This window comes from Adiantum capillus-veneris, chromosome 9 (assembly GCF_014529385.1).
Source record: "Adiantum capillus-veneris isolate H3 chromosome 9, ASM1452938v2, whole genome shotgun sequence".
NCBI lineage: Eukaryota > Viridiplantae > Streptophyta > Polypodiopsida > Polypodiales > Pteridaceae > Adiantum > Adiantum capillus-veneris.
This window is the reverse complement of record NC_140939.1, coordinates 49,266,067-49,287,514: the sequence shown is the minus strand read 5'-3', so window position 1 is coordinate 49,287,514 and position 21,448 is coordinate 49,266,067. Positions and strand designations below refer to the sequence as shown.

General features: G+C 42.8%; 1 long non-coding RNA gene across 13 annotated transcripts in view; it reads left to right on the top strand.

Annotated features, from left to right (window-relative positions):
• Positions 1-6,899: 6,899 nt before the first annotated feature.
• Positions 6,900-21,448, top strand: part of LOC147450458 (uncharacterized) — a 68,428-nt gene continuing 53,879 nt past the window's right edge. The window contains exons 1-4 of one of the 13 annotated variants that reach the window (XR_015189276.1): positions 6,919-7,090; positions 7,257-7,327; positions 7,438-7,508; positions 10,217-10,316. This is a non-coding gene — a long non-coding RNA (uncharacterized LOC147450458). Of the gene's footprint in view, positions 7,091-7,256; positions 7,328-7,429; positions 7,514-10,216; positions 10,317-21,448 lie in introns of all 13 variants that reach the window. The other 12 variants (XR_015189278.1, XR_015189272.1, XR_015189275.1 and 9 more) reach the window with 12 other exon arrangements.

The following is a 21,448-nucleotide window of genomic DNA, read 5'->3' as shown; positions in this document are numbered from 1 at the left end:
CGTATCTTCCAGAGAATCATGTGTTACGCGACGGCTTTTTGGGAAGAGAGCCACCGAGGATGTCTGCACAAGCATGGTTAGAGTAGAAGGAGATGTGTGATGACGGATTGCCCCCAGGGATGAAGAGACTATCTCTATGGTACGAGTTACCATACTGGCCCCAACTCATGATCAATCACTTGCTCGATCCAATGCACATATTCAAGAATGTGGGTAATCTACTATGGGACCATCTGACCGGCAAGAAAGATACTTTGGGAGCCAGGGTTGACCTTAGAAATGTGGATCGTATGGAGCAATATTGGCCACAAACAACGTCCGATGGATCGATAAAACTCCCTAAAGCACCATGGATTTTCACAGGAGCCCAAGAACGCAAAGTAAAAGAGACCATTCGATCTTTGCGGACCCCCACTGGCGTAATGCACTCGCTCCAAACGTGTTTTACTAAAGAAGGAAAGCTTACCGGATTGAAGTCACACGACTGGCATAAAATGTGTCAGGTATGTTCATAGTGGAATATATCATAGTGGGAATTGTGTAACAAACTTGTGTATGGACTTTAATATCATTGCTGCACGTGTTTTGCAGTTTATTTTACCGGTTTCCATTGAGGGATGTTTGTCTCTTGACGTCCATAACACAATCTACAAACTTGCAAAGTTGGTGCAATGGATCTCACAAAAGGAAATCAACGTAGACTCCATACCATTCGCCAAACTAAACGCTGTGGAGGTTGTGTGCATGTTTGAGAAACATTTTCCTACTACCATGCTAACCATTCAGGTGCATCTTCTTGTTCACATAGTTGATGAGGTGGAAATAGCTGGCACAATACATTCCAGATGGATGTTCTTTTTAGAACTTTTCATGAAAACGCCAAGGGATATGTGCATCAGAAGGCACGTCCGGAGGGTAGCATGGCAAAAGGTTGGCTGGTATCAGAGTCTCTAGTGTACATTGGAGAGTGGCTAGACGAATTTGATAAAGCCCGGGACACGCTATGGCGAACCATAGATGATGAGCGCATATCTAGGATTGTCATGTGCAATCTCGGTGTTGAGAAGAAGATGATGGAAGATCTAGAGGCTAAAATCAACCGATTTTGCATGCTTCACAATCCAGTGATGCAAAAGTGGATTTCACAATATGAGGATGCAAAGCAAGGGTGACAAAGGGCACGAATTGAGTGGAGACGGGGAAGACGACCACCGATGCACTATCTGACGGGTATGGAGAGCCTACCAACATTCATGAGCTTAAGATGGTTGCACAACCAATTGAAAAGCGCACAACAGTGCGGTGAAGAAGTGACTGAGGAAGAGTGGGAGTACTCTTGGGGTTGCGCAACCAAGGTAAGTTTGCAATGTATGACTAGTGACTTTCTAGATGTTTGAACGGCCACTCATAATCTTTGTTGGTTGTAGTATAAGTCATACAAAACAACATGGTGTAAAGGTCGACATTTTAGGGTGGAACGGATCGACAAAAAGCTTTTTACTCAAGATTGTGAAATCATGGCAAAATTTGAACAGTCTAGTCGACGACTGTCCTCTGATGCAGATCCTGTGGTGGCAGAACTCACTTACTTCGGCACGCTTCAAGAGATTTTGAGGATCGATTATAGAGGATTTTTTGTCGACTTGTTCGACGTGCAATGGTTCAAGATAATCATAGAGGGTCGCAACGCTACTGTGCGTAGAGGAGAGTCTGGTTTTCTTGAGGTGGATTCAACTACGAAGAAATGGACTGACCTAAGAGACACTTTCGTACTACCTGAGCATTGTGAACAAGTAAGTATGTAAATAGTTAACATCCCATTTTAGAATTTATGTGCTTGGAAGCTCTCATGTAAGTTATGTGGCTCTGGCAGGTGATATTTCATCCTACAAAGTCTGCATCAAACTGGTGGTACGTCATAGAGGTAGCCCCTCGTAGTGCACGGACGTATGAAGGCTACCATGTGCCAATCATAGCGGCATCAATGGAGGAGATCGGAGAAGATGCTCAGTCAGAAGCCGTTGAGGTGGTGCCAGACGAACATCAAGCTGCTACTCTCTATGGGGTGCATGCAAAGGATCTACAAAATGAAACGGAGGACATCTGTTTAAACGGAGAGCTCTATATAGATATAGGAAGTTATGGTGAGCTATGCGAGCATGAGAGAGAGATCTCTTAAAGCCATAAATACTGTATTTGAACAATTTTGCTCCGTTTTGTAAAAACTCTAGCTCTCTAAGTACCTTCCATGTTGTATAACGCTCTTTTGATTTTGCGCTCACATCCTGGGCAATCCATGGCCACATGCAGCCCCACCACCTGGTTTTTCGACTGCAAGATTTGATTGTGTGCGCTCTTTCTCTCTCTCTCTCTCTCTCTCTCTCTCTCTTTCGATTGAAAATTCTGAGTTATCGACTTGCCTCTTTCATCACTCAAGTTGAATAGAAGAAGAACGCGTTCTGTTGCTGCTAGCCTTTGAACATTCCAAAGCTACAAGCACCTTCAAGTTCTACGTCAAAAAAGAAAGAGATAGTTCGGATTCTTGTATGATTCTCCATTTTGAACAATTTTGCTCCGTTTTGTAAAAACTCTGGCTCTCTAAGTACCTTCCATGTTGTATAACGCTCTTTTGATTTTGCGCTCACATCCTGGGCAATCCATGGCCACATGCAGCTCCACCACCTGTTTTTTCGAATGCAAGATTTGATTGCGTGCGCTCTCTCTCTCTCTCTCTCTCTCTCTCTCTCTCTCTCTCTTTCGATTGAAAATTCTGAGTTATCAACTTGCCTCTTCCATCACTCAAGTTGAATAGAAGAAGAACGCGTCATTGCGTCATTATATTTATATGCATCATTGCGTCATTGTATTGAATGGTCTTTGCGCCACTCCAGGTACGTATGCTCTAGGTATGTTCTCACAAGCAGGGACGACGAGCACCTCCTCTCTCTCTCTCTCTATCTATCTATCTACTTGTCCATGTTTTCTACTCCATTCATTCAATATTAAGTTTAAATGTTCGTGTATTTAATGCAGGTATGGATGATGAGGAGTTTCTTTCTTCTTTGTCACCCTAGCAGAGACAGTGGTACGTGGAGCGTCATCACTCTGGCGCACGATCGCGCGTTCCTACTCCATCCACATCTCCCTCTGTTTCGAGCATTCAGCGCGCTCCGAAGCTTCGATGTCGACGAGAGGATCTTCACACTCGTTTAGGCGCCGACGCTCTAGTGATGGCGCTGGCGGTTGTTGTGGGGATGCCGCCGCCGATGCTTCGACACCGCCTCGTGTTCGACGAGGCTCTTTACCCTCCCCTTCTTTTCCCACCCGGATACCAGCCACGGCATCGCCATCGACACCAGGTTTTGCGCGGCTGACTGTCGTTCCTAGCAGCTACACACCACTAGCTACTCTCCAGGAGTCACTCTAGTGGACACTCCTCGCTTCGGGGCTCAAACTCCAGTGGAGACACTTGACGTCCGTACCCTCGTCGACACGCCGCGAGAGATCCCTGCCGGGACACCCAGGTTCACGCGTCAACGGCGAGAGGGCTTGCCTTACTCCGACGACTTTAGCGGCGGCATCATCTTGGATGATGAAGGCAAGAAGGTGATTTCGCGCATGCGCGGTCTTTTCTCTCAGGTGTTTAGACACTACATACTAAACAGATGGAGTGAAGTACCGAATGATTTAAAAGACAGAGTCATCAGCATTCTTCGTGACAAGTTTCTCGTTCCAACACGGGATGAGCGCTTCAATGAAGACGTGATGAAGGTTCGAATGCGCGAATACTGCAAGCCTAAGCGTTTCGAAGTGCAAAAAGCAATCAAGAATGGGTGGAACAGACCAGATTGGCTGGCCGAAGAAGATTGGAAGAATGCGAAGAAAGCAGCGCGCAAGAATCCTGACAAGTGGAAGCAACAAAAGGAGGCAGCCAGAGCGTGAGTAGAGGCAGGGAGCTCGCACCACTTGGGGAGTGACGGGTGGAAATCATTTGAGGCCGATTTTGTAAGTGTTTTCGCATTTCTCTCTATGTTTGATAGTTTAGGGTTTATGGGTTTTTAAATTCTAACATAATGGATTCTTTGTATGTTTTGACAGTGGTCGATGGCAGGACGTGATTCCACACCGTACGAGCGCGAGCACGTAGGCAGGAAGGGCTTAAATGCCCTGATGGACATTTTGAGTTCTCGCGGCGGCATGGTTAGTATTAGGGTTTACTCTTTTCTATTTGTTGTATTGTTTTATAAACGTTGCTATATGTTTATACTTACAAAAAGCTGTCTTATTGTTTCTTTTTGCAGAATCCGACAGATACGCCGCTTGGACGGGATGAGACGTCTCATTAAACGACGTCAGTCTAGCCGTAGCTAGATAGCATTAGTTTCTTTTTGTCATAGCTTATGTATCATGAGACGACTTTAATTATCCGTCTTTTTGAAAACCATGCATATTTTTTCAATAATGACAATGGTGTTGTAACTATTACATTTGCAAAGTTTAACAATCAAGTGATTTTGGCTATGATGTGTACAATTTTCATTGGTTTACTTTCATCAATTCACTCTTGTCAGTTTTGTATCTTTATTTTGCAAACAATACGTACTATGGATGATGGAGCTAATGGTTATATTGTCTTGTGGGTAACTATTTTGGGTCTATATCTACCTTTGCACTTTTTTTCAAAGGTGAATCAATTAATGAAACATTCAATATGGTTGATGGGTGAATGCCCTGCCACCAAAATTTTTTCCTCTCGAGCGTCGCTATGAACGTCGCTATATAAGGCTCTGCAGCCTCGCTATAAACGTCGCTATAGATGGCCTGCAAACGTCGCTATAGGTGTTGCTATATAGCGACGCTTATAGCGACGTCCCTGTATCGACGCTTTTAGTGACGCTCTTAGCGACGTAGGGGGTTATAAAACCCAATGTATTTCCGTCGCTAAAAGCGTCACAAGAGCACACAACCTCTTGTAGTGTTCATAGAGCTAGAAAGACACAATTTGCTTTAGCCAAAGAGAAGAGAGTTGCGAGAGTAGCACCAAAGGACCATGCTTGATTCTATCCTAAAGGATTGGAATCCTTCTTGGAAAGATCCCATGCCAAAAACAGGAGAGCAACACCTTGCTCAAGAACTTCTTGGTTTAGAACTCTCTACGTATGACATGAGAAAGTGGATAAGGATGCATTTGTTAAGGCACACACATTTGGCCTGTGTTAAAAAGTATTAATATAGGAGCACAGACAAAGTGTTTACATTTACAATTTGAAAAATGAGTTAATAGAGCAATCCATTGGAACCAAGTTTTAGTTGTCATTGGAGAAATTGGTTAAGGAAAACAACACATGTTATGCAATATCTAGCAAAAGTAGGGTACACAACAAAAGGAAAGATTGGTTGCACACAACGTCAAAGAATGGCCACAATGTCCATAGCCAAGAGGGTTGCTGAAGATTTTGGTTGCATGCTTAGTGAAGAGGTTGATTACATGATTAAAGGCTAGACAGGGCCCGAGACAGCATATGACAGATGGAGGGTAAAAGCATGAATAGGTGGTACATTAGCAATGTGGTAGCTACCAACAAAAGAACTCACCAAAAATCACAAAAAGAGTAGGAAGAAGTCATCCAAACAATATTTTTTAACACTTGGAAGAACAAATAACAAGTGTATAGTAGTGTGGTAGCTACATGTTCAAAAATTATTGCAATCAATAAATACTAAGGTGGTATTTATGTGGTAGCCACTTGTTCGGGACACAAATAGCTATACCACCTATTCGTGGGATAGACCTTGGAATGCTTTTGAGAGAAGTGCTTCAAGTGGATAGCGAGCTCTTAGCATATTTTGTTAACACACTTGATGAAGCACATGAAAGAAAAATGCACACCAATCTCCTCTTTGGTTTGATGAAGGACCTAGTAAGGCGATAAAAATATTTGCATCTTATAGTCACCCATACTACACTTGACACCGAGAAGTTTTCTGGGTACTTTTTTTTACTAAAATTATACTTGCACTTTTTCTTTTTTTATTGTTTATTTTTACAAGACTCACAATTGTGAGCGATATGATCATATGTTCATCACAAAAACAATTACAAAGAGGCCCTGCTCATACCACCTACAATTGACAAGGAAGCCACTTTGACACCCGTAAACTAGTTGAACTGGGAGCCGCCGAATCAATGAGAACAACATACGAACAATCATGAAAAAAAGCTTAACCCATATCTTTTGATCTCTCTTCACAACATCTTTTCCATTAGCAATCATATGTATAGCAATTTGTGACACATGCACAATCTCTTCCTTTTGATCACAAAAGCCACAAATTGCACAAAGCAACCACGATCCATGACACAAGAAACCCTACCTTGGTGAAAATTGAACAACTTAAGTTCGTGTGTTTGATGCCCTTTTGAAGAGCTAGGGGTTCTATGTTGGTAAAGGTTGATGTTGTTTTGAAGAGCTAGAGTTTTTATCATCTTGATTTTTCTTGATTCGGTCTCTTTGTGCTCATTATTGTTGTCTCACTGCCAACATATCCATTGTAGGTGACCATAGAGAAGCGAATTCGCTCTGCCTAGGCACGACTAGGTCAACTTAGTTGTGACCTACAATGTTGTCTTTGAGGGAATGCGAGTTTGAACTGAGAGTTGCTTTACACAAAGGAAGGAAGAGTCAATGTGGCTACATGTCCGAGAGTAGACTTCGTTTAGTTTGGGTATTGCAATTTGTTGGGGTTAAATTTTTTCACATTGCCATGCGTTCTTGAAAATGTGACCCACTTGGTGACTGTATGCTTCAATGATGTGCTCTCTCTCTCTCTCTCTCTCTCTCTCGAATAACAGGTCTTGAGCTCAACTCTCCTCGTGGGATTAAGGTCTCTTGGAATAGTTTCCTACGACTCTTCTTCTTCTTCTTGTCTCTCTCTTTCTCGGTACATATAAGAGTTAATGGCCTGGTATACTTAAAAACGCGATTCTCTCCCTTCGCCCTCTCTCCAGCGTTCAAATGGAAGACCTCTCTGTTGCAGCAGTTCATCCTTGACCGACTGTCTAAAGCGGTGCGATGCAGCTCGCTACGAGGTTCCTTTGACCTTCTTTGTGCTCGTGCGCGTGTCATGTTGATTCACTTGAGTGCAAGCAGCTCACACTCGAATGCATGCACAAACACATGCATGATTTCTTTCATAGCCTTAATCTAAAGCCTGTCATAATTTTTGCTAAACGTAAGTGTGGACGTACACACCAGGTTTTTGCATCTCTGAGAATTGAAGGTCATTTGGCCGGCCGAGACTCGAATGCAGCATACAATATTAACAGGTGAGGAACCTCTTTCTCACCGTGCTAAATTTCCACTGTTTGTAACCAAAGTCTTAGTGGATGATTTGTAAGGGCGTTACATGTATATTGTTTGTCTGTAAGAGAGACAGTCACCTATAAAAGAAAACTTGCAAGCCAGTCATCCACAAGACAGTTATAACGGCCATCGACTCCATCATATGTAAGGTAGACTATAACCACAGCTTTTTCAACCAAGACTTTCCTTTGGATGCATTTGTACGTGCATTTGCATCACATGTACATTGTTTGATTGAGAGAGAGAGAGAGAGAGAGAGAGAGAGAGAGAGAGCAGTTACCTAGACACGAAAACTTGCAAGCTCGTCATCCGTAACCATCAGCTCCATCACGTGTAATGTTTACCATAAGGCTTTTTCAACTAAGACTTTTGTTTGAATGCACTATATCAGAATATCTTCTATATGCCATTCCTCATTGCAATCCCACAAGACTAAATAACAATGCATTTATGGGGATGGTGACAAAGCCATTACGTAGTGTTGGCCATGCCCCAACCTCGACTCTAAGGAAACTCCAACAAAAGCTTGATGTGACCCTTGGCCCCTTGGAGTCAAACCCACAAGCTTTTCTTTGAAGGTGGTCTTAGTGATGAACTAACCATTTCGCTTGTCCAACCATGTTGAGAGGGAGAAAGGCTAGCTAGGGGTGTTATTCAATTTAAATGAGGACAGGATTTGTCTGGGTTTAGTTTTTGGATGGGTTTAATGCCTCACGATATACTTTAAGGGCCCTTGTGAGTGGGTACTTTATTCTGCTTCCACGCATGTGGCGGTCTTCTAGTCCATGCTCACAAGTCTGTGGGTTGTTGGTCGAGAATTGACTCTCTCGACTGTTATTTTACTGTTTAATATATTTTTTTTGATTTTTTTAAAGGATATCGAATAAAAGTTTATACCTTTTTTAGTTTCAATGTTTCTTTATAGACAACACTGGAGAAATTTTGTTTCATCTTTCCAAAGCATGGCAAAGCAAAACTGACGCTTGAAGTTTAATATTCCCAAAGTATGTTGAGCTATATTAAGTTGTTGAATGGGCAATAGAGAAGAATGATCAACATTGGTAACATATGATCTATGGAGAGACATATTTCTTTTTTGATCTCCTATTCTCTTTTTTTTGTTTCATGCATGCCTATCCTTGGAGAGTTTGAATTGTTATCTTCTTCTTTTGTTTCATTTTAAAATGTAATATTTGATCCATCTATTCTTCATTATTTAATTTATTGTTGAAATGAAATATAGATTATACGACATACCAATATGTTATATATTTGATAAAGATTTAACACAGGATCTTTTTAGTTTCATTAATTCTGTTCGCTGCTTTTGTGACTTGTTGTTGTTTCTTTATTTGTGTTCTCTCTCCCTTACTAGTTTTTGGCTTATTTTTTGTGAGTAATTTAAAAGCTTACAAAGATGTTCGAAATATTATTATTTTGCTCTCAAAATAATTGTATTTAAAAAAAAATACAACATATTATTATTCATGTGTGTGTGTGTGTATATATAGTTTTAAATGGTTTTGATAAAATTGTGAAAATTTGTATAGTATAGATATTGTGTGTACTTGGTTTTTTTGCTATATTGAGTGATTTTCTTTGATTTATTTCAAATCCATCAAGGTTCAATTGTTGTGCTCTTTTGAAAATTTTTCTCTCAGTTTCTATTTGTTGATGATCTTTTCTTGAACTTTTAGGAATACTTTGAAGTTCTTCTATATATTTTGTTTCCATATGTATTTATAGTAACAAAATGATGTCATCATTTTAAAATTGAAATATCAATACACAAATATACTTATTAAATAGATAAATATACATGTATGCAAATACCTACTACTTACAAACATACAAACTCTATGCTCATACGTATGTACATAGATACATACATTTATACATATATAGTCATAAAAGTGGCAACGAGTTTAAACTCTTGATGTTGTGATCTTAGGTAGATGGGGCTTTTATATATACGCACATTATCTACGGCTGCTCCACCGTCTGCACTTGCGGCGACAATCTTTTGATGCACACGCATGCATGGCCGTTTCCTAAAAGATTGATCAACCTTTTCATGATTTTGTTGAGTTTCTCAGCAATCAGTGTCCCGTTTGCTAAGTGCTATGCTGGTTCCCATAAAAGCTTTCCTTGAAACCCACACCCTTTTCTCATAAGCCGCTATCTAATCTCGTGAGTCATCACGTAAAATGCATTTGTTTGCTTTGTTTTGAGGATGTGTTTTTGGCCCTGGCCCTGGCACCCATAAAAGCTTTCCTTGAACCCCACACCCTTTTCTCATAAGCGGCTATCTGAGCTCGTGAGTTATCACGTAAAATGCATTTGTTTACTTTGTTTTGAGGATGTGTTTGTGGCCCTGGCCCCTTTCAATGGCTTTAATGTGGAAATTTGTAACTTTTTGGGTGTTTCTCTTTATCTACATTTGCCCACGTCTACTTTAGTAACATTTGTAGCAAGGTTTGGTAAAGACAATGTATATCACCATGACCCCTTTTTTTTGTGCAAGTTTCTCCTAGTAGCCCAATTATCTGTCTTGCCACTTGTAATGAAATCGCACTTTACATAGATAAATTTGACTATCCAAGATGCCCAAGTACTTGTAAGGCAATCTACAATATTTACTTGGGTACACATATATAAAAGAATGCACATACCAAATGAGGGAGCATCATGCCATATATATGCACATATGAATTTAGTGTATAAAGGACGTTGGTTATATATGCGTGCGTGTGTAGTATTGGCATACATAATTGTTGGGCAAATTTACTTTTGATCAAAAAGCAATATTTACTTGATCTAAGATTTTTCTTTTCATGGTCAAATTGCATCAGGTCATCTTGTGGCGGTTTGGAACCTGGCCTTTTGTTTCGAAGATTTTTGGTTCAAATATTTTAGCATTGGGTTGTCTGCCTCAGATTATAAATGAACGGGGTATGGCAAAAAATATGATGAAATTACAATGTTATTGAATAAAACGGAATTTTTGATCAAGTATTCATGTGTGACTTGGAACAAATGTGAGAGGAAAATTAGTTGGGCATCAACAACACTACATTTACCCCCCCCCCCCCCTCTCTCTCTCTCTCTCTCTCACACACACACACACACACAGTTTGCGTGTAGTACTGTCTCTGCATTGTCGACACCTCCAAGTTCTGCAACACAGTGGGTACAAAATGGACTCTGGGAGCTAGCCAACTGCAGTCGTTGCGCGCGCGCGCGTGTGTGTGTTATAAACACACTCAGGCGAAGTGAGAATATCAAAGGAGGAAATACTGAAGAAGCAAGATCAGAGAATGGTGGTATATTCAGGAGGAGCGAAATGAGCAGGCATGAAGCAGCGAAATGGCACGAGCATGAAGCAGGAGCAGGCACTGTGCACGCGCGCACACACACACATAGAGAGAGAGAGAGAGAGAGAGAGAGAGAGAGAGAGAGAGAGAGAGAGAGAGAGAGAGAGAGAGAGAGAGAGAGAGAGAGAGAGAGAGAGAGAGAGAGAGAGAGATATGATGATGAAATGAAATGTAATATTAACGTCTTCAAAAGGCCAAAATGACCTATGCGACCAAAAGGTTACATGTGGTTGAAAAGGCCAAAATGACCTATGAAACTAATACCAGGTCTGGGTACAAAAAGTACAAAGAACTAAAAAGAAAATAGTGGGTAGGGGGGTGGGGTGAAAGCTGATACAAGGGGAATACAAAGGGTGAGCTGATATAATGGAGCTCTCTGACAGTCGAGGCATCATATACATATACGTCAGTATCCAAAAGGTTATAGAGATTCAATGTCCTCCAAGGTAGGCACTCTGTCGGGACGGCTCCTAGGTCGCGCCAGTATGGTATGGATCCTTTGTCTCAGTCTGCGTCGATGTCGAGAGGGCCCCCTCATCCATGGGCGACGGGACCGCCCCAACTCTATCGCCCGATTAAGCAGTATGCCTCTGGTGTTGTTATGCTGTTGGGGCTGCTCGGACTCCTCTGTCTGTGATTGAAAGAAATTTGTAATCTTCCGCTGTTGCTGGATCTCTCTCATTGTGCCCCTCTTCAAGAGATCCTCTCTATGTTTGCAAATCTCCAGTAAGTATAATCCGAGGCATTTCTGATCCTGGTATCTCATGACTCTAGAAAGTGGTCCAAAACCCTCTCTGAATAGACAGTGAAAGAGGCCTCGTATCTTATAGTATATTGGGCAATGACATATGTAATGTAGCTCTGTCTCTGGCTCTATCTGGCACACCTGAAAAATCCTGGACTCAACGGGTACTCATCTAAATCCGCGTGTCTTGATCTCTAGCTGATGTGAGGATGTGCGTATCTGACCAATAGCACATCGTATTCCGTGGGATAGATGAGTGTCCATGTATCTTGGTCTGATCACAAAACCATCCTCCGTGAGTTGGAGAAGATGCTCTCTATAGAAAGTCATCTTCGTACCTAGCTCATGTGTAGGTTGTATCCATGTCCTCTTCGTATCCAGCTGAATCAAGTCCTGTCTGATGAGCCTGGTAATCTCTGCCCTAGTGAGGGATATGGAGGGTGCATCCACAGAGTACTGAAATGGGGGTAGCCAATCCATACTAAAGCCATGTAATTGAAACCAAGATGCCATCTTTGCATACCAACATGATCTATCTCCCTGCAATGCGAGTTGTCGGGAAGACTCTAGTGCTAATCGAGCATATCTGTCTCTTGGGAGAGCCCAAGTGCATAAATGAAACTGATCGAGTGAGTACCTCCTCTACCAATGGAGGAGCAGCGAGCTCCGCCCTAACAATGTCATGTGGTATTGAGGCCTTGGCCCTAATTATCCGAGAAATCATAGACACCAAGGGCTTCTGCATATATCTCCATCCATCAATACTGCCAGTTCTGCTGTGATGATCAACTGAGGGGCCCCATATCTCCACTCCGTACAGCATGGCCGAAGTGACCAAAGTGTCAAGAGCCAAAGCTTTATCCGAGGTTCTTTGAACTAAACCTGCGAACATATCCTCTCAAGTCTCCCCAATGCTGCATAGGCTCTGGTCAATCGGGTATTTCTGCACGCCTCAGGGAAAATACTGGACCACTGAAAACCACCCCAAGATAAGTGTATGTATCTGCATACTCCACAGTCTCTCTACCATATGTAAAAGTGGGGGCAGACCTCCTTACCCACTGTGCCCTGGTGTTAAACACCAGTACCTTGGTCTTACCAAGGTACTTGTACCCACTGCAGACGCATATGGAATCTTATCCATTTCAGCCTGTTCGTCCTCAGACACAGGACAATCTTGTTTGCTAAGTTTCACATATGGTGGCAATGGAACACTCAGTGCCTTTCCCTTCTCCATATTGAAACGTTGCAAAACCTTGTCTATATACTCTGTTTGAGATAACCAAATCAACTTCTTTGATCTGTCTCTCTCAATGCGCATACCAAGTATATGACTTGCCTCACCCATGTCTTTGATGTCAAACGATTTTGCCATCTTTGACTTCAAAGCTGAAATTTCTTCCAAGTGCTTGCCAACAATCATGTCATCCACATACAAAATAAGCATCAGCCAACTACTATCCTTAGCTTTCTTTGTATATAGACAGTGATCGAACTCACTACGTTTGTAGCCTTGAGAAAGCATAAACTTGTGGAATTTATGGTACCATGCCCTCGGTGATTGTTTTAAGCCATAAAGACTCTTTAAAAACTGGCATACCCAATCTTCCTTGCCTTTCTCAACAAACCCTTCTGGCTGCTGCATGTAAATTTCCACATCTAAATCACCATGCAAGAACGCTGTCTTGACATCCATTTGGTGCAACACCAAATCTAATATGGCAACCAATGCAAGAAAGCATCTTAATGTAGTCATCTTGACCACCGGAGAGAAGACTTCATCAAAGTCAATGCCTTGTTCTTGCTTAAAGCCCTTGGCAACAAGCCTTGCTTTGTACTTTGGCTGACTATCATGAGCGGTGATCTTATACCTGTAAACCCATTTACAAGGTAGAGCCTTTTTGCCCTGTGGTAATTTAACTAGCTTCCATGTCTTGTTTCTATGCAGAGCTGTCATCTTTGACTGCATGGCCAATTGCCAATTCCCGGAGTCCTTCATTTGCACTGCTTCCTTGTAACATGAAGGCTCATTGCAATCAGTCAACATGACATAGTTCATAGATGGAACAAACCTATCAGGAGGTCGTGTGACACGTCCAGATCTACGCACAATAGGTGGCTCAGGCTCAGCCACAACCTGTGGTTCCACTCTATCCTGTCCTTGCTCCTCTTGAGCCCTGACATTTTGTCTTGCACGTGCAGGTCCATCTTCTTGGAAGACAACTCTTCTAATCTCCTCAACCCTCTCTGGTTTAGAATGATATTTGGATTCATTAAAGTGAACATCATTGCTGCGGACAACCTTTCTGGATTCGGGATCCCAAAGTCTGTACCCCATCTCACCAGAATTACCATAGCCTAGAAAGATGCACTTTCTACTCTTTGGCTCAAGTTTGTTCCTAAATTCCTTTGGAACATGAGTATATGCCTCACAGCCAAAGACTCTGAGATGCTTGTATGAGGGTATTTTGCCTGACCATACCATCTCTGGCATTGAATCCTTCTGCAAAACCTTGCTAGGAGATCTATTTACAAGATGAACAGCTGTTGATACAGCTTCAACCCAAAACCCATTTGGCAACTGTGCATTAGACAACATACTTCTGACCTTCTCTTGTATGGTCCTATTCATCCTCTCAGCAACACCATTTTGAGGAGGATTGTAAGGAGCAATAAGTTCACGTTTTATACCTTTTGACTCACAAAAGTCCTGAAAGGCCTTTGAAACATACTCTCCACCATTGTAAGTGCGTAAGCATTTAAGCTTCTTGCCACTCTGATTCTCCACAAGTGTCACAAACGTTTTGAAAACACTAAACGCTTCATCCTTGTGCTTGAGAAAGTAAACCCATACTTTCCTCGAGTAATCATCTATAAATGTCATAAAGTAAGAAGCTCCCCCTAGAGATAGGTTAGGCATAGGTCCACACAAATCACTATGAACAAGTGCCAACTGTGTATCTCTTCTACTGCTTCTATGCTTATGTGGCTGCTGTGTTTGCTTACCATACAGACAATGTTCACAGAATTCAAAATCATTAAATGAAAAGCCAGGCAAATAACCAGAACGAGACAAGATTTCCATTCCCTTCTTGGACATATGTCCTAACCGGCTATGCCACAAAGAAAAGTTCGGCTGCTCGGTTACATTGATTACATTTTTAGAGACATTTGATACATAAATCATGTAAAGTCCTCCAGACTTTACTCCATGTGTTACTGTCATAGAACCCTTGGATATCTTCCACATGTTCTGTCCAAAAGTGGTGACGTAGCCAGCATCATCAAGTAAACCTGTGCTGATCAAGCTCTTTGTAATTGTGGGAACATGTCTCACATTCTTCAGCGTGAAAGAAGAGCCATTCTGAAACTTCAATTGAACATCTCCAACACCTAAGATCTCACATGTCTGCCCATTGCCTAGCCGAACATGATCTTTAGTGGTCACATAAGAGGTAAACCACTCCTTGTTTGGAGACACATGAAGTGATGCCCCTGAGTCTATAATCCAGTCACTCAGTGCATTTCCATCAGATGCTGTAAGAAGAGCTGAGTCCATTGTATTCTTCAAGAAGTAGATGTCTCCTGACACTAGACTGTCATCCTCTGCAACAGTGCTTGTCACATTTATTTCTTGAATCTTCACTGAGGACTTGTTCTTCTCACCATGGTCTTCAGCTTTCTCTTTGCATTTTTCTGCTTTCCATTCTCTGCAGTCTCTTTTCATGTGACCCTTCTTGCCACAATGGTAGCATTCTATGTCACTCTTGCCTTTAGCACTGCGGGACTTGCTACGAGACTGATTCCTCTTTCCACCTTTGTACTTTTCTTTGGTCCTTCCCCCGACAACTAAGGCTGTTCCTTTGCCTTTGTCCATTGTCTTTCTATTGGTTTCTTCAGTAAGCAGACTTCCTTCTACACCTGCTATGTTCAAACCATCTGGAGGTGCAGAATTACTCAAAGCTGTGCGAAAAGTGTCCCAACTTTCCGGCAATGTGATCAACAGGAATATAGCTCTAACAGGTTCATCAAACTTGACACCTTGAGCTGACAACTGACTATAGATTGTGTTGAATTCATTCAGATGATTGGACATAGGTGTCCCTTCTTTCATCTTCAAGTCAACAAGCTTCTTAAGCCAGTATACCTGTGAAGCTGCACTCTGCTTCTCATAAAGATCACTCAGCTTTCACCATGCTTGATAAGCCGACATCTCGTCTGCTACATTGAAGTAAACGCTTTCTGCCAAAGTCAGCATAATGGTAGAAAGTGCCAATTCATCCATTTCGCTCCATTCATCTTCGTCCATATCTTCTGGTTTTATCCCCTTGAGCTTTATAGGTTTTATCTGCTTCTTTTGTACCAACACGTGCCAAATCTGCTGCTTCCACAATGGGAAATTGGTTCCATCCAGCTTCTTGATATTGTAAAGAGCAGTGTCCTGTGATCTAGCCATAGCTACGATTCACAGTAGTTTACTTTCCTGGGAAAAATTCGGCAGAGTTTCCCCTGTAAACTGACCTCTGAACCAATATCAACCTGTCAAATGAACCAAGAAAGCTTCAGATTCTGCAGAAATTTTGGCAGAGTCTCCTTTGTAAAATGGCTCTGGTGTACTAAAAACAGACCAAAAAACAGCTTAAAAAACCACTATCTCTCTAACACTATAAGCTGTGGGTAAACCTGTCCTGCACCTGTACTGTCTCTGACTGTCCTGTCACTGTCCTGTAAGCATAGACTGCGACAATGCCTCAACGGCAGTAAAGCAAAGATGCAATCCCAACTGTCTAACTCACAGTCAATACATCCTAGCTGCCTATCTAAGGGTGCTTGAGGGATCGCTCCAAGACCTGTATCACCGAAAGGATCTCAACATTCGAGAATCCCCCAGCTCAATAAAACCTCACTCGACCCTCAACAAAGGCTGCAGTAAATCTGACAGTACATAGACTTCCCACAAAGTCATACATCCACAAATTTCCCACTGTATGCTGTAACCGTTGCGGCGGTTGTTTGCTGCGTGACTCACATCCAGCAAACCCTCAACATACATACATCATCTCTGACAATACATCCCATGTGGAATTACCTGTAATGTCAGGATGAAATCTGGAATATCAAGCAGCAAACACAAGCTACCTGATGAACTAGTGGATGTCGCCTACAGTCTGTGTGTAGATGCGCCCGTGTCGTATGTGACACGCCTCCAAGAACTGTGAGCCGTCCTTCGATGTGTAGACAGCCACAAATCAACACTCTGGGAGTGTCGATATCCTCAGCATCTGCAGTCGTAGGCCGAAAACCCCAAATTTGCAGAGTCGGATCTGCACCCGTCGAGACCACGTAGTCGAAAATGGCCTGCGCAGACCTTTGTCGAAGACGAACGGTGGCCGAGATGACCTCAGAATGAAATTCTGAGAACACCAAGCCCTTCAGGCGCTCCCACGAGATTTGGGGCCGTGTCTTCGCCTGTCGAATTTCACTCCAATATGAGTTGGTGACTCTAGCCTCCTGCAGTGCTGCCCCGAGCCTCGATCTGAGCTCTGATACCAGTTGAAGGAGTACGAGCGGAAGTGCGACGCGAGAGAGAGTGCGAGAGGAAGAGCACGACAATATGGTGAACTCGCTCTACTGTAATGTGTAGAGCAGAGTGAGTTCTTATTAGGTTTTTACAAAAGAATATGTGTACATACTTGGCGGCCCGCCCACTTACCTGGGCGACCACATTGGGCTTTATACCCCAATACAAAGAACCCCCACAAGAAGATTCGATGGATCCCGAAGAAGCGATCTTGGCTCTCGAGCCTTGGTCCAAAGAACCATCACAGGAAGTATTATGTGCTCGCATGATTGATACGCACGCATTGTTCGAGTGTTTCATTCGTGATCGTTTCCTGTATTTTAGTCATCATCGTTATGTGATCCCTTTTCCTAGGCATGACATATTGTATATTGAGCACGTTTCTCTCACGGATGAGCACGAATGTATGCAGATTGTTCATGAAAAGCTGAAAAGTTTGTATGTAAGGAAGTGGCACTCCATGTCTCTTCCTTGGCATGAAATAGTTTGCGAACGAGCACATGATTGTATGAGCACCAAGCATGGGCATTTCCATTGTGATTTGCCACAGTTGATTGATTTCGATCAAACAGAAAAGATTCGATCGCATTGTTTGCATGTGTTTGATGAACGGATTGTCACTCCGTCTCTATGTTCATCTACATTGCATACACAGTCTTTAGAGAAGACAAGATTTTTTTCCTTCACTTTACATGGAATGGGTATATTCATGGTTTTGTGTTGGAGTTGGTTTCATGAATTTTCAGCCATGGAGATTCTTGAAGACGAAAGAAGCAGGATTCTAGACGAAGTTGAAGCAAGAAAGGAGATTCAGAAGGCTTTGGGTCGCTTTCGGCGCGGCCCAAAGAAGCAAGCGTTGCAGACCTTTATGAAGTTCAAGTATCGCTTGACCCACACAGCAAAGTGGGCCGGCGAAGAGTCCCTTCTAGGATTCCGGATGCTGTTGGCGATCTTCCTCGACGCCATACAGTTCGGTACCAGTACCTCACTTTGAAAAGGAGGGGATGTCACGTGACACATCCCAACCCTATGTGTCCGTGGACAAGCTACACCACAGCAGGGTTCAGTCAGTCAGATCAAGTTAGAATAGCAGTGATCTCGCACTTTTGTGAGTCTATTCGTAGACCGTGCATGCCCAGTCACTTAGCATAGATGCATATCCTCCGGTTGCACACAGCATGATCATCGGAATTCCCATCAGAATCCATTAGCATCAGTCAGGGGAATTTTCCAGTTCATTTAGCCTATTTTCCTATTTATTGGTATTTTCACTTATTATTTTTAAGTGACTTTCCAACAAAAGTAGATAGGGCAATTTTGCTAAGTTAATATATAAGCAAACCCAAGTTAGCACTTTCTGGCACAAGAGGCAGCAGGAGCACCTTGCTCAACAGGCAACTTCTCAGCAAGACCAACCCCCACGACTACTCTGGCGCTTTCTCCATAGAAGACCTGGCGTTTTTGCATCAGATCAGCCTTGGCGATTTGTGCACAGCAGATCAGCCCCGGCGTCATCACGACACAGCAGATCAGCCTAGCGTTTTTGCATTTGCAGAACCTCGGCGACAGAAGGACCAATTTCAGCCCCTGGCGTTTTTGGATTTCAACAGCAAATTAAGACCGGCATTATTCACCTAAAGTGTAGCAGATTCAGCCCGTAAAGACCATCAGTTTTCAGCCCTAAGAAACCTCATTTTTCAGCCAAGAAAACGCAGCCAAAACAGTCATTTTCAGCCACCGAAACAGTCCCGAAATTCAGCGATTAGAAGATCTCAGATTTCAGCCATCGTCGTCGTCGTCATCGTCATCGTCGTCGTCGTCACCGTCGTCGTCATCGACATAGACCAAGTTGCATAGTCCATTGCATACGCATTGTACACCTTTGTGCAATCAAAGTAGACCACTCTCGCCAACGAGAGTGGGGCCTTCAGAGGAGGGTTTTACAACCTCTCGGGTGTCGTATCTCTTCTCTCTCCTTCTCTAAGTCTCATTTACTTGCATGCACAATCCACTCACTTTGTTCGTGATCATAGCACTCTCTACAAGACGGAAAGCTCTCTCTTTCCCTAAGAACTAAAAGGAACCTTGAGCAATAAAGATCACTAATCTTGAGAAAACTTAACATTCATTCCGCTGCACCTAACGTGCGTGATTTGCCAAATGTCAAGTTTGACAGGCAAAAGGCACCAGGGTTGTTACAGCCACTGCCGATTCGGGATAAGCCATGGGAAAGCATTGCTATGGACTTTATCTTTCATCTTCCAAGAACGCCAACAGGGAATGATGGTATATGGACCATTATTAGCAGATTCAGCAAGCAGGCCCATTTTATCCCTGTCAGGAAGAAGGTAAAATTTGATCAGATGGCCCGCTTGTTCATGTACAATGTGTTTAAGTACCATGGTATGCCACAATCGATTGTCAGTGATCGTGATCCTCGCATGACCAATTTGTTCTGGAGAGGATTGTTTGAGAACATGGGTACTACACTCAAGTTCTCGTCTTCGTTTCATCCACAAACTGATGGACAGTCAGAAAAGGCTAATTCTACTGTCTTAGATTTGCTAAAATGCCGTGTCTGATAATAAGGACAAGTGGGAACAGTATTTGCCTATGCTTGAGTATGCATACAATAATACGATGCATTCATCGATTGGCAAGGCACCTTTTGAGATTGTTGAAGGTGGCAAAAAAGTTCCTCCCATTTTGCATACAATGGACAAGATCTTTGAGGCAGATCGATATGTCGAGAATATGGATAAAATGTATAAGAAAATTAAAGTTGCCTTGGAGAAGACTCAAGCAAAGCAGAAAAAGGCTGCTGATTGTCACCGTCGTGAATTGCTTTAATCACTTGGTGATTGGGTACTGTTAAGGTTCGAAAAGACAAGGTTAAAGAAGATGGAGGGCAAGGAACGGTTGTTTCCTAAGCTCAGTATGTGTTACTATGGGCCTTTTCAAGTGCTTGACAAGATCAACGATGTGGCTTACAGGCTGAAATTGCCTGATGCGTGGAAGATTCATAACGCGTTTCACGTGAGTCTTCTAAGACCCTTCGTGGGTGATGTGCCTGAAGATATGCCACATGAGGATCAGCCAGAAGTTGAGGAACTTGATGAGATCGTGGTATCTGAGCAAGTTTTGGCACATAAGGACAAAAAAGTTAAAGGACAGGTTGCAAGCCGCTACTTGGTGAAGTTCAAAACTATAGATGCCTATGGATGCAAAGTGGATAAAAGAGCATGAACTGTTAGAGTCACCATATGTATTGCAGCTTTACCTTGAAGCCTTTGGGTTACAACCTACTTATGCCCCAACCCAACGTGTGCAAAGGAGGGGTTATGATAGAGCTACCACATCAAATGTACATATGAATTCAGTGTAATAGATGGAAAGGGACAAAAGTATGAAGGTCTCATTAAGTCATTTGTATCTATGTGTTACGATCTTTCTTGCGGATACATGCGATGATAAAAGAGTGCTAACAACACAAGATCATCAATGGCGTGTATTTATGGTATGCAATCGAGGACGTTTGCGATTTCAAGAGGGGGGTATGTCTCGAGGACGTGGCAACTGTTAACTATGTCACGAGGACGTGACAACTGCTAACCTTAGTTGTTCGTTTCTTTCCAATGATTTTGCTTTTATTTTTGAGACCGTCTTTTTGAAGTTGCAAATGGTCGGACATTGTATGGCCAATGTGAACGGTAGTTTCACCCGCAGACTTGGTCGGCACTGGAATTCGTATAGTAAGAGGATGTCTAGGCTCAGTCCAAGGTCATGTAGGTCCCGCCGTCGCACTTAGCAAGTTGGTGGATACTAGGAAGTGAACTCAATAAAGGCATAAAGTCAAGGTGGGATCACCAACAGAAAGTATCCGACAGTTGGGCCACATTGCACTTTGGGATGCGGTCCCAATGGGGATAGATGGTCAAAAGACTAGTGGGAGCCCAACAGAAGCCTCTCCTAAAAATTAGGGAACTGCTATTCTGGGCCGTGAAAGTGTTTGCGTCATTACCTTCGGAATGACAAGGCGAACATTTTACAACTCTACCGCGAAGTCAACCGGTCGGGAGATTTTTAGGCGGCAACCCCGAAACGGGAAAATGCACGTAATCGTGCCAAGTGGCGTATTTTAATGCACTTTCCTCATGCATGAAGAGGTAGCGCGCTGATTTTTAAGCTGGGAGGCTCATGTTGCAAGAACTCTCACAGGTTAAGAGCTATGGAGTGCTTCCTTTCCACTCTATGTACACTGTGGTGCTAGGAGTGATGCCCTGCACAGTACACATTGCTCTCTCTCTCTCCCCTATGTGCAGTTATGTGATGCCCCACAAGAGGGCTCTTCATTTGACTAATGTACAGTTGTGTGGGTTCATGC